This window comes from Benincasa hispida, chromosome 11, assembly GCF_027475165.1.
Source record: "Benincasa hispida cultivar pf3 chromosome 11, pf3_genome.v1.1, whole genome shotgun sequence".
Taxonomy (NCBI): Eukaryota; Viridiplantae; Streptophyta; class Magnoliopsida; order Cucurbitales; family Cucurbitaceae; genus Benincasa; species Benincasa hispida.
Genome location: NC_143488.1, coordinates 28,203,316 through 28,217,753, shown reverse-complemented (window position 1 = coordinate 28,217,753; position 14,438 = coordinate 28,203,316). Strand labels below are relative to the sequence as shown.

Sequence of the window (14,438 nt, the reverse complement as noted above, 5' to 3'; positions counted from 1 at the left end):
GGGTTTCGGGTCATTTCGTGAAAATTTTCCCAATTTTGGATTCCCTTTTAACGATGGTAATTTCTCGGATCGTTTGCTCTGGATTTAGATTATGGGGGAACTGTCGGAGTCCCGTCCCGATTATGTTGGGTACTAGGATCCTCAATATGGCTCGACGAAAGAGACAGAGAGAGGATTGCAAGAAGGATAACGGTAAAATCTTGGTTTTTATTTCCTCTTTTGGTTCCCATTTTTATTTTCTCCGTCGAATTTTCTCTGTGTTGCTTGTTGGTGTTGATGTAAAAGACAAAACCTGGAATTATTGAAGTCTTTAATTTATTATTTGGGAAATGAAAATATGTTAGGTCGGGGGAGAAGGGGATAATCCGGAAGTGGATAGTTTCAGCCTTAGGAGTAATTTATGTCACGATGATTGGAAAAAAAAATGATGGGGGACCTCGATTTTCAAGGTGAACAGAAAGATACTAGAAAGGTGCCACAGTTTCCTACACTAACAAGCACTTTCCCTAATGCTGAATAAAAAGGTTGGTGGAAACGTTTCTGAAGTCATCTTTGATGAGATGCATTTGTGATGTTTGTGTCAAAATTTATTTCTCTGAATATAAGACTAAAATTTGTGATGTTTGTTATGAATATGGTTGTTAATGCACCTTAATGGCTTTAAATAATATTCATATCATTGTGGTTGTGGTGTGAAAACTAATGAAAAATATCTTTCCTTTCAATTTTCTTACAAAATGCATACTTGCATTTTAGATGGCTTCCCCTCCCCATCTCTAGCAAGGTGATAAGCCCCCAATTGTAAAAGTGTATACGCGTACGTGTGAAGTGGTGCCCAAGGTATTTTGTGTGTTAGAATATGCTGAAGGGATTGTTATTTAGGTGGTTTTGCTTGCTAGGGATTATCTTTTGACAATTCTGTGTATTCTCTCTAGAGAATTAGAAGTGTTAACCTTCCTAGTACCTTGCTATCTGATCATAAATAAAATTGTTGGGCAAGGACTATTGCAAGTTTTTTTTTGTCATAAATTTTGGAGGAAACCTCATTGTCAAAAAATTGAATGGACCATCTTTTTCAGTATTACTACTATAAATTTTTATTTCAGCCAATGAAGAGTGCATTAGACTAGCTGCTAAATCCAAATGGTTATATCATTTTTACCATGATGGTATACTTTGTTTCCTCAATTTTTTAAATAGCTATTACTACAGTTGCATCATGCCTTCAGGCTATTGGTATGCATTGTAGCTAAGGTGGGGAATTTTCTTATTTAGAAAAGAAAACCATTCTTTGCAGGCTTATCAGTTCCTTTTTCATTTTCTACTTGATATATACTTTGAATTCAACATAGTTGCGACGTGGCTCTTTTGTCAGCTAAGATTAGACATAAAGTACCTTAACAACTTTCACTGTCCAAAGAATCCACCATTCCACTATGAGTTTTATAAAGAAGAAGAAACAAAAAGAAATTTAAAACTACTTAGATTTGATTGTCTCTATACCTATAATTCTTATAGTTAGACCACGAACGTTTTATATTTTTGCCTGACATTGTTACATGTTTCTTAAGCAGTGGTAAATTGCCTGTCATTTAGGATGAATACATGTGGTTCAATGCCAGTTTTTATGTAAAATGCAGCTATCTGATTTCATTGTTTCATTGAAGCAGTCAAAAAGTTCTACCCGGCTAGGCAAAGGCTAACTCTTCTTGTTCAATTTTTTGAATGTGTTTCTTGTTCTTTTGAACTCTGTGTGATAGGTCTTTCGGACTTGAAGGCTTTTGTGAAGGTTCTTCTAATTTCTTTAGCTATAGTCTCTTTTATTTCATTATTTCTTACATGATTTTGGAGATCAATGAGTAATTGGTGACCTTTTTCGTTTGTAATATTCTCACTTGAGCAACAAATAAAAGAGGTATGACAAATGTTTCTTGTTGATGTCTTTCAAGAAATTTTATTTAGCTTTGTTTGTTGAAATGATCCCATTGGTTTATTTGACTCTTAAACTATAGAACAAATATTTCTTTATGCTTACTTTGGACGAAGTGATGGGGTAAGTTATTGATATTGAATGTGGACAATATGATCTCTCTCTTTTCTTTTATTTTTTTGCTTGATTTAATTTTAGACTTAAAAGTAAGTATCATGAAGTTATCATTCTATAGCTTCTCTTGAAATGTTTAATGTAAGTGATATTTTAAGTCAGTTTCATCCGGTAGATTAGTCATACATATGAGATAATGTAATAAGTTAGGAGATTATTATTACTTTGTTAAATTTTGTATTATCATTTTAATAATTTGAACAATGTGCCTCATTTCCTGACTTTTCTTTGTTAGACATTACTTTATCTTGTATCATTGTATACTTTGTTTTAGGAAATGATTATATTGGTTTTTTTTGTAATGTTAATAGATTTATAAAACTTCAATTATGAATGAAAGTAATGGTATTTAATGTGTTAAGAAGTATTTAATATGTGGTTCGAGTCATGAGCTTATTTTTAACATAAATATGAAGAATTATATACAAATTATTCTTGTCGAGAAAAAAAAATTGTCTTTTATAGCCATGAGCAAAGCTATAACAAAATTTATATAGTGAAAAAAAGTGCTATCAAAAGATTATTCTAGTAATTATAGCTATTAGAAAAGTCTAATAACCTTACTATAGCATAAGATTAAAATTACGAATAGTATATTATAGCGTTAAAAAAGTGCTATTATAAACGTATTATTTTAGCTATATAAACATACTATAGCTTTAATAAAAGATGCTATTAAATGTTTTTATAGCAAAGTAAATAAGCTATAGCTTCATACTTTATTATAGCATCCAATATAGCTTTACAAAAACGCTATAAAAAGTCTTAGACTTTTAATAACATGGGCTATCATGACCTTCGAAAAAGGCTATAAAAGGTCTTTTACAGTCTTTTTCATTAGCTATCGTATCTGTTATTTCTTGTAGTGATCGGTCACTACGAGCTAGTTGGGGTTAATTTGGAGCAATTAAAAGCTAATTTGAGCAACAAGGCTTCAAAGGAACGTGAATGGACAAAAACACCCCTAGACGGAGCGTTGCAACACTTAAACTGAGTATTGCACAATGCTATAAGGCAGTAGCTGCCTGTATTGGACAAAATAGGGTAGCGTTGCAACGCTGCAAACATTATGATGGACGCCCGCGCAAGGCAACATTGCAATGCTGTGACCTTGCCCTATATATGTTCTTCCCTTTTAGGTCAAAAAAAGGACACCCACTTTCGGCCTCCAGCCGATTTTTCCCTTCTCTTCCCCTTTCCACCTTGTATTTTGGGTGTTTCTTTAGTAGTTAATCAAGTAATGTCGGATTGTATCTTCTCATCCTCCATGGGAAGGTAAGATTTTGGTTTCTTAATTTAGGGATTCAGAGGAACTTGATGTAGTTTGTGAGATTTCAATTTAATGATGCATTCAAACTTGTTTATGGGTTTTGATCTAAATCTATATGTATGAATTGCGTGATTTTAATTGTTGATTGATGCCCAATAATTTTTTCGTGTGATTCTAATGCTTTGAGATTACCTTGTAATATCTAACACGTATTTATAGGATAATCCAATTGGAAGCAATAGATTAGTTAGGCAAAAAGGAATGTTCCAGTAACCTAGAGAAAAACTGTATTGCTTGTTTAATTAGATGTTGGAAATTAACACTCATCTTAGTATATCCCTAGAACTTAAGGCGATTCGTTACTTTGTATGGAGCGGATTCGTTTTCTGTGCATTTTGATTAATTAGATAATTAGGACCATTGGTTGGGATTCCAATCAATTGGGCTAAGCATAAATAAGAAATTTGAGTCATAAATTGGGTCGATGATCTAAATTACATCGGGTAAATCAATTCCTCTAAACTAAGACATCTTAGTTAATTGCGCTTATATCTTTACTTTTCTCGCATTTTTATTTTTACGCAATTTCAATTATTCAACCAACCCCCCATTTATCCCTTTAACTAAAAACAAGCTTTGATGAACTAATCTTTTGAGCTTCCCTGAGGTTCGACCCTGGACTTGTCGCTTGTACTACCAATTAGTATAAGTTAGTTTGGTGATTTAGAAATATTTTTACGCAATTTCAATTATTCAACCAACCTCCCATTTATCCCTTTAACTAAAAACAAGTTTTGATGAACTAATCTTTTGAGCTTCCCTGAGGTTCGACCCTGGACTTGTCGCTTGTACTACTAGTTAGTATAAGTAGTTAGTTTGGTGATTTATAAATATTATTTGCGTAGGCTTGAGTTTACGGTTGACGATAAACTCGAAGTTCTGTCACTGACTCATGCGTAGCTTGAAGCTTTCAAGAAAACAATATTTGGTTCTTAGCTTGAAGCTGACTCACGCGTTCTTTTGTTCATCAATATCTAGTTTGTGGGACTGCATGAGTATGAAGGAACTGGTAAATTCATATGCCGGAGGCTTAATCGGACAACCACGTTATACAATAAAGTTCTCCTATCGACGAAACATTATAGCAGTAGTTTGATAATCGTAGCATAAATGTGGTTATAACAAAAATTTAAAAATTCAACGTTCGGACTGATCAGACAAAAAAAAAATTGATAAAAGCATCGGTATCTTAACCACTATTGACTTCACCATAATAACTAATAAATCGGTAAGACAAAGAAATGGGTTATAAAATGGTTAAAGTGGTCGAAATCGCTATTGATACTTCCATCTATAAAGTAGTATCTCCTCATTTCAAAGAGTAAATGATGGAAATTGAGACAAAAATATTCTTACCAAATATGTGGGTCCCACTGCATATTCAAATGCAATTGGATTGAGGACCTTCCCAAGCTCAATCAGATTACAAGATTTCATTACGGATAGTACGGTGGACCCTACTTTTAATTACAATTATAGATAGACGTGTAAACAAAAGCTAAAGTGTGGTCCACAAACCGAATAGAAAATATAAGTTTAATTTCTAAGTTTATCGTTAAGTTCAATTTTGATGAAGACTTTTCTTGTTGTTAAACCTTGTATATATATTATTTCTTTTGTATATATATATATATAGAAAATACATTTTTAATTTTTAAGTTTGTGTATATTCAATTCGGAAGATCAAGGGCATTTGAGTCTAAGTTGAGTTGAATGGAGTTAGTTATTATAGTATTGGATCTCTTATTATTATAGTCGAAGATGGTTTTGAAACCATTTTATCTATAATAAACACTATTTGAAAACCCACTTTAGCCAATCAACTATAGTAAACACATAATGTATTTGTTTACATGATGGAGACTTGCATAATTTTTGTTTCGCTTTTGTATGTTCAAATACATAGAAATATATCCACAACATTTTGAATCAGCTTTCTATTTTCACTTAAATATAAAATAATATAGAACCACTTAGTTACAAAATAATGTTTTCTTAAATTAAAATATGAAAAAAAATGTAATTACAAATTTTTTTTTTTTTTAGAAAGTTTCAACTTTGACATTTTTTTTTTAGTTTTAGTATAGTTATAAAAAATGAAGCATAGAAAAATGAAATCAGATTCTTTTCTTAAATTAAAATATAAAAAATGTAACAAAATAATTTAAAAGTTTCAACTTAATTTTTTTTTTCTAACTTTAGAATAGTTATAAAATGAAGTATAAAAAATGTAATTGAACACCTCCCCCCCCCCCCATAAAGTTTTAGTATAGTTATAAAAGGTAAAGCATAACAAAATTGATATCAAATTCCTTTCGTTAATTAAAGTATGAAAAAATGTGATTACAAAAAAAGGTAAAAAAAAAAAAAAAAAGTTGAAAAAGTTTCAACTTTGACCTCTTTTATAACTAATATAGCTAAAAAGATACATATAATCAAATTCATTTCTTAACTTAAAGTATAAAAAAATGAAAATATTTCAAATTTAACATGTTTTTTTAGTTTTAGCATAATGGTAGAAAATGAAGCATAAAAAAATGTAAACAAAATTTTTCTTAAATTAAAATATAAAAAATATAATTACAAAAAATAGAAAAACACTAGGAAAAAAAACCTAAACACAGACTAAAATAACCTACATCCCAAACACAAATTATTATAACTCAGATTAAAATAGTTTGTCCCTTAAACACACTATTTAAAATATTTTACACCCCAAATGCAAGCTATCTTATCCACATACTATTATAACCCATATAGTATAATAATTAACTCAATCCTCCAAACATAAAAATGCTCCTAAAATATAAAAATGTCATCTATTTAGTCTCATATGAATAGAAATACTAGGAACAATGTCATAACTTAATTTTGGGAGTAAAAACAACTTAATTGTTAATCTAAATTAATTTTATAAATTTTGTGATTTATAGAAATATTCGTCAATATCGATATTTTATTGATATATTTGTAAAATTAAAACCACAATATCGATATTTTATTCCTTGGTCACAAGTCAATCCCACTATATTTTTTTTTTGGTACTTTTGACAGTTTTTTTCTAGGTATATATATATATATATATATATATATATATATATTCTTTTTTTTTTTTCATTTAAGTGATAATATTTTTTTTTCTAATTACAATTCCATAACAATATCGATTTTGTGTTTATATATATATATTCTTATTATTCTATTTTCCTATCTATAAGATACCATTTATTTTCAACTAATTTAAAATAATAAGTTGAGAAATACATTTCGTAACCTAAAGCTAGCAGTGGTTCATTATCAATTTTATTTTTTTGTTTTTATGATTTTTATTTATCTTCTTATATTTTTCTCATCTACATATTATCATTTATTTTTAATTAATCAATTAAAAATTGAAAGTTAAAACTATCCATGTGAAAAATACGTTTCAACCTAAAATAATATTTGGATTAAAATATCATTTTGGTCAATATATTTATTCTATTTTAGTCCCGTTTAATTGTCCAATCTCAATCCCTATACTTTAAATAAAGCTTAAAAATAGTCCCTACAATTAAATTGAAATTAAAGAAAACAGCTTAACTGACAAACAAAAGTAATTAAAAAATGTAAAATATGAGAAAATTTCAAAATAAACACATTTGAGATTATTCTTTTACTTTTCAATTTCTCTCCCTTTCTCCCTTCCATCCTCTCTTTCTTCTCCATCTTCTTTCTCCCACTCTCTCACTTCTCTTTCTTTCTCTATTTTTTCTCTTTTTCTTTCTTCTTCTTTCGCAACGGCAAGCCATACTGGCGCCATCGTCGGCCTGGATGCTCTCCGTCGACAAAAAAGTTTCGATTGATGTCATCATTGGATTGCTAGTAGGAGTGTTCATGAGTTGGATTGAGTTGAGTTGAAAAACTTTTTAGACCAAACCCTATTGTTCGGGTTGTAAATTTTTTCAACCCAAATAACCCTTATTAAAAAATGAACCCAAGCCAACCCAACCCAACCATGAAATATTTGGGTTGGGTTGGTTCGGGTTAATCGGGTCATTTATTTAAAATTTTGCTCTAAAAAGAAGCAAAACATAAAAATCTAATTTAATTATTTTCATATATTAAATTAAGATTAACAACTCAATTTCAATTTATATAGTGAATTTTTTTTAAAAACGCAAAGAAACTACTTTTAAGAGTTATTGAATCATAAATTATTGAAAAAATATTGGAATTAAATAAAAATAAAATCAATATATGTATAAATAATTGTGTTAGTAGTAATAAAAATATATATTTTAAAATTAATAATAAATTCGGGTTGGTTGGGGTTGGTTCTGAACCCATGAACCAACCCAACCTATAAAATTTTCATTTATTTGAACCCAACCCAATCCAAATGAGTTGATAACCCAACCCAAACCACACGGATTGGGTTGGATTGATCAATTTTTTCGGATCATCGGGTTTTTTGAATACCCTTAGTTGCTAGACACATAAGTTGGATGGAGATCTCTTTCTCTTAACTCAGATACTAAATAGAGAATTCATGCCAAAAATGAAAACCGATGAATTTACCTTACTACTGAGTTATTATGAACCAAAAAGTTATTCTTCGAATTTGTTAGGTGTGAACAAATTTCAGAATAGTAATTAATTTGGTAGAATGAAAATTGCAATTCATTCCTTTTTCCTCCAATAAACTTGAGAAATCTAACAAATCCATTGAATCTCACATAAGTATAGAAGCTTTATTCAAAATACAGGAATGAAAATTGGACAGACTAAAATGGAACAAAAATAAAAATATATAGACCAAAATGATATTTTAATCTAATATTTTATATTAAAATTTATATTATATTCACATCACTATGCGGAGAATTGACAATCCTCCACATATCTAATTAATAATTCAACATAAATAATCTCGTCTATTCTTATGAACCAAATGAATTAGTAAAGGTTGATGATGGTAACGATTGGCAAAAATAAAAAATCACTATTGATATTCAATTTCAGACACTACAGAGGTTATAACGTTCGAGATTCAATTGAATGATACAAATTTTCGCCAATTTATTTATTTATGAAAATAAATAGTTTTATATAGTATTTTCAACTAATCAATTAAAAAAAACGAGTTTAAAGTAAAAATATATTGTCAAAAAATACTAAAATAAAAAAAATATTTATTTTTCTCAAGATAAGGATCATCTTTAATAAAATAAATTAGATAATAGAAAATAAAATATGATAATAGTTTTTAAATAGGTATTGTAGGATGCTAATACCATCCAAGACTATATCTTTGTTTTGCCATCTACTTTTTAGAGTGAGATTTTTTCAAAATCCATACCAATTTTTCATATGTTTTATAAGTAATTTTTTTAAAACTTGGTTTTGTGTTTGGTATTTTTATGATTTCAAATCTTCCATTACAAAATATGAGACTATTATTATTAAAAATTGTATATGAGGAAACAAACCCATTATTTAAAAATAAAAGGCTAAGTTTTTTTTTTTAATATTTTTTTTTCAATTGAGAAAATTTCGACAAAGAAATTTCATCACATTCATAAATAAGATAAGATCATTTAGAATCATTTGCAAAATTCAAATCACTTGATTTTAAATAATTTTGTGAACTTTTAAAAGCAACTATAAAGATTTTGTGAAATGGCTGTGGCCAAATAGAGTAAAGGTATAGCTACAATAGATTAAAAATAATAATACTGATGAAGAAGAGAGAGAAATACATAGTGATTTTACATAAAAAATTCCTAAATAAAATAGGATAACACCTGTAAGAAATAATAGGAGAATTTTACTATATAGAATAGGAGTTACAAACTTTCTTTTTTATAGAAGAAGAACGGACTCTCTTATGAGAAGAAACTCTCTCTATTTTATCTTATACTTTACTCATTTAATTTGAGATTTTAGGGTAGATTGCCAACAATAGATACCCAATTATTTATAGTCCATATACACTTCACTATCAAGAATTCAATGACTCCAAATTGAACTTGAAAAATGTAGAGGATCTAATGGTCACAAATTGGCTTGGACAAAGTAAAATATCTAATGGTCATAAATTGATTTTGGACAAAAGTAAGGTCCAATAGCCTCTAAGGAAACTTTTCGAAAAATTTTGAAGATTATTTTGTGAAATACACATGGTGTATCTATGAATCATGCATACTTGTCATCTTCCTCCTTTTGAATCTATGATCTTAACTTTATGTTCTTTTGTTTGTGATTTTTTTCACTAATCCTAATCGATCAATTTACTTTCCATATGTATTTAGGTTCATTCACTTAAGCAACCACATAAGTAGAAATTAACTTTTCCGTCCAAGAATTCAATGACAAAAGCCTTCGACAAAGGTTGTTTTGAAAAAGAATTCAAACTTCAAGAAAATGCAACAACAAATTGAGGAGAAATGGTGATAAAGGAAAGAGAAAGACAAATATGGTTAAAATAAATAAAAGGAATGTACTGTGGGTCCTAAAATAAGAAAAAGGAATAAGATTGATAAATTTAAAGTGGGTTCCACGATTTACTTGTTGGGATTTGTGTCCCAAAGTTTTATAGTTAATTAGTTATTTAATATTTATTTTAATTAATATGCAATATTAAATTATCTATTACAATAAAAACCCAAGGTAACTAGATGTGGTTTTGAATAGTATGTGATTGACATACAAGTGGATCACGTTCAAGTAATAATCTAAAGAGTTTATAGTATATGGATAAGGTTGAGTATCTTATCCTAGTGACACTAGGATATGACCCACTTTATTAATATTACAAATGATTTGATCCAAATTGTTCATATGAACACATGTGAGCAGAGGTATCTATACAACGAACTTGTATAAGATTTGGATGAAATATTTAATCTCTCTTTGTAAATCCATTAATTGAATAAATTAATATTTCACAAGATGATCATATATGACTCGATCTTAATCTTGAATTAGTTATGAATACCTACCTGTGAGGGCTCGTCCTTTGATTTGCATGGGTGAGACTGGCCCAAGTCACCGACTCAATATGTCTACCATTTTAGGGACTTAACCGAGTAGGGAGCTAAGAACGTAATTTTACAAGATGAAATTTACATCTTCTCATATAGGGAAAGTAGTGAGTAGTTCCCCTAAATGCTGATTTCAAGACTTCAACAATAGGACTTCATCCTCTTACTGGCCTAAGAGGGACTTGGTTTATGGTTTAACCATAAATAAGTTATTCATTAGACGATCAGTTGTACTTAAAGAAATAGAGGTAATTACAGAGGTAAAATGGACTTTTGACCCAGTTATATTTATAAACAACTCGTGAAGGATAGACTTGTATGCAATGGTTACATACATGGACGCAACTTGTCCTACAATGCATAATAGTGCAACTATAGATCTATAGTGGTTTGTCATATAGTTAATTAATGAAGACTAACTAACTGAAGAGTTTAGTTAATTAATTTGATATTAGTGGAGTTTATAATCTGTATGTCCATAAGGCCCCTTTGCATCACAATAAACCATCATGAATTAAAGGTATTGAAAGAGAATTTGAAACGTTCAAATTTATTGAAGGAAAAATATGTTTATTGTATTTGATACAATTATTTGAAGTGTTAATGTATTATGTTACATTATTATTATAAAGTTCATTTGAATAAGATTCAAATTTAAAACTTTATAATATGGGAGAATTGACGAATTTGAATATGATTCAAATAATTAATTAAAATGATAGAATATGGGAAGAATTAATATATTTGAATATGATTCAAATATATTAACTATGAATGAGATCCAAACTAAAACCATAAAATATGAGATAATTAATGCTTTTGAATTTGATTGAAATAATTAATCATTCTAATTTATGATATTAAAATTGATTAATTAGTAATTAGGTTTTAACCTAATTACATCCTATAAATAAGACTTTATAAAGAAATGAAAATGGTTAAGGGTTCATTTATGTATTTGCTTTGCCTCTCTAAAAAACAGAGATAAAGCTATTTGTTAGCTTACCCCTCCCAATTCCTTAAAATTCTTTCGAGGAGGCTCCACAAGTCGGATTCTTACCAGAGTTATAGAAAGGAAGACTCGAAAAAATTTCAAGGAGACCTTACTACTATAAATTGTTAGACAAAGGTAAAATTTATCATATGCTTAAACTTTTTCTATGTATAAATTATTGTTTTTAGGGAAAAATACCTTTTTAGTCCCATAACTTTAAGAAATAAGTGCATTTAGTCTGTATGTTTCTATTTGGCCATTTTAGTCCATTAATTTTGCATAATAGGTTTAAAAGATCCCTCATTTCATTAATTAGTTTTTTTTTATTATTATTTTAAATGAAATAAAAATAATAAAAATAATAATTAAAGAAAAAAAATATTTTCTCCCCCCTTTTCCCTCACCCATCTTCCACCCTATTAGTGTCAGAATCCCCCATTTTTCCCCTCTCTCTTCTTCTTCTTCCTCATTCTTCTACCTGAAATAATAATAAATGTTGGAGGAAAATGGCATATATGGATCTGAATGCACTAGCAAACTGATTACATCTCAACTACTAGAAACAATACACTAAATGTATAATATTCAAACTTAAACAAAAGTCAGATGTTGTAACAAGGCTTAGATATGAAAATAACTAAAGACTTGAAAGAAATTCAAAACCTTTGGAGACTCAAAATGAGTCGAGGCACGCTTTTAGTAAGCGCTGTCTAGAAAACAATTATTCGCTTTGCACGAGCTGCAAGCAGACTACAACGATCGTCTTAGGAGGTTACAACAACTAACTCCAATAGAATTGCAACCTCGAACTAGTCGGATTTGGCTGAACTCTTGAATATTTGCTCTCAACTCAACTCAAAAATAAAAGAAAGAAAGAAAGAAAAGAAGAGAACTCTTCAATTTGGAATAGGATGCTACAAATAAAAAACCAAATTGCTATTTATAGGCTAGCAACTTGATAACTCTCCAAATTACAAAATAAAATCAAATAAATACAAAACTTGAAACATCCGTCAAATTTAACTAAAATAGGTTGTTACTTGACAAAAATCAAACATAACTCATTCAAATTGAAAAAACTACAAATTTAACTTTCATACGTATTAAATTTGTACATGAAATATCATTTTAATTCGAAGTTTCAATTCAAGTTGAAAGTTTCTAAATAATGAATCTAATCTATACAATTAAATTCATTTTATGTTTTAAATATCCACCAAACTTTCATTTTCTTTCACTATGTATATCCAACAATCCCCCACATGAAAGAAAGTGAGAAAAATAAAATAAAACCGTTGAGAGCAAACAAGCAAGCTATGCATCAGGATAAGTGTCTTCTAGACTTGAACCTTCCTTAGTGAATATCCATCAAATTTACCAAAGAAATAGTGAGACTAAGCTCTGGAACTATCCTTTTCATTAGAATTGAGACAACGGATATCAGATACAACTCATCTTATATCTTTGAGTTCTATAAGTTTGTGTCCATTTTTGTCTTGGAAAAAATCCTGAATTCATGAGAGTTTTAGAGAACATAAGCCATTTGAAAAGTTCTCATAAAAGTCACCTCACTTCTACTTTCATATAGGTAATATTGATTAAGGGCATCCTGTCACTACTCCTCTTGTAAACCAAGATATCAATATAACCTTAACATCAACAAATCACACACTCTAGAACATCATAGAAATGGGAAGAAACTGTAAGTTTCTTAGTGTGTCAACTATGAATTATCCAACTAGTTTATCTATTGAACCTAGATCTTGAGATCTCCAGTCAACTAGGTTAGTTTACCACTAGATAACTCATATCGTAGGCATTAGCCCCATTTCCCTCAATGTATATGTGACTTGCTCTCTTGACAATCCTTTCGAATCTGCAATATTCTCTTTTGACTTCACATCATCAATGAAAATTATTCCATTAAAGAGAAATTGCCTTAATGAATTATGCCTGCGTCTAATATATTGTGACTTGCCATTATAGACATTATTCTTGGCTCTCATAGAAGCCGCTAAATTTTCATAATAAATGCATATTGCACATATAGCCTTTGGCCGCAATGGAATGTCTTCACGAAAAGTTTGGAGCGATTCAGCTTCTTATCATGCTTAATCAAGAGCTATAAACTCTGATTCCATAGTAGAACGTGATATACATGTCTTTTTTGAAGATTTTCATGATACACCTACTCCATCCAAGTTAAAATGGTTGATTTAGTCTCCATGTTATCAGAAATTTAATTAGCATCACTAAATCCTTTTAGTACATGTGGATACCTCGTATAATGCAATCTATAGTCTAGAGTGTACCTCAAGTACCTTAGAACTTTGATTAATGCATTCCAATGATCATGCCTAGAATTGCTGAAGTATCTTGTTAACCTTCTTACTGAATAAGCAATATTAGGTCTTGTACAATTCATTATGTACATTAAGCTACCAATAATTCTAGAATATTCTAGAGAACACACACCTTTATCATTATTTTTCTTCAAATTACAATTTGGATTAAATGGAGTAACAGTCGATTGTTAGAGTTAGATAACATACAGTAGAAGTATCAAGGATCCATAAGCATTCAAATTCACTAATTTTGGCAAAAAAATAAAGCATGCTCTTCTAAAAAGAGGGTTTTAAGATCATACCTTTGAAGAACTCTCTAAGAATTTGATTGTACAACAACATTCTTCATCAAAGATCACTGTGAACTACCTCAAGATCTTCCCCACTATCCTCTTGGAGCTTTAGACCGAGTTGTGGGACTCAAGAACAATTTAAAACAATGAAGAACAGTGAAGAACTCACAACAGCCCACTTTAAAGAACACTTTCTTCTCACTGAAATTTTCTCTCAAAATTTCTATGTTTGCATGCCTTCAAATCACTCCAAACTTCTTTATTTATTGCAAATGAACATGAAAATAAGAGAATTGCATGGCTTGCAGTTCATGCTTGGAGTATTAATGAAGAGAAGAAAATGGACT

At 29.5% G+C, this 14,438-nt stretch overlaps 1 long non-coding RNA gene across 1 annotated transcript; it reads left to right on the top strand.

Annotated features, from left to right (window-relative positions):
- Nucleotides 1–699, top strand: LOC150032560 (uncharacterized). Its single transcript, XR_016524248.1, has 2 exons — nt 1–192; nt 345–699. It is a non-coding gene; the product is annotated as an uncharacterized LOC150032560 (long non-coding RNA).
- Nucleotides 700–14,438: the final 13,739 nt, after the last annotated feature.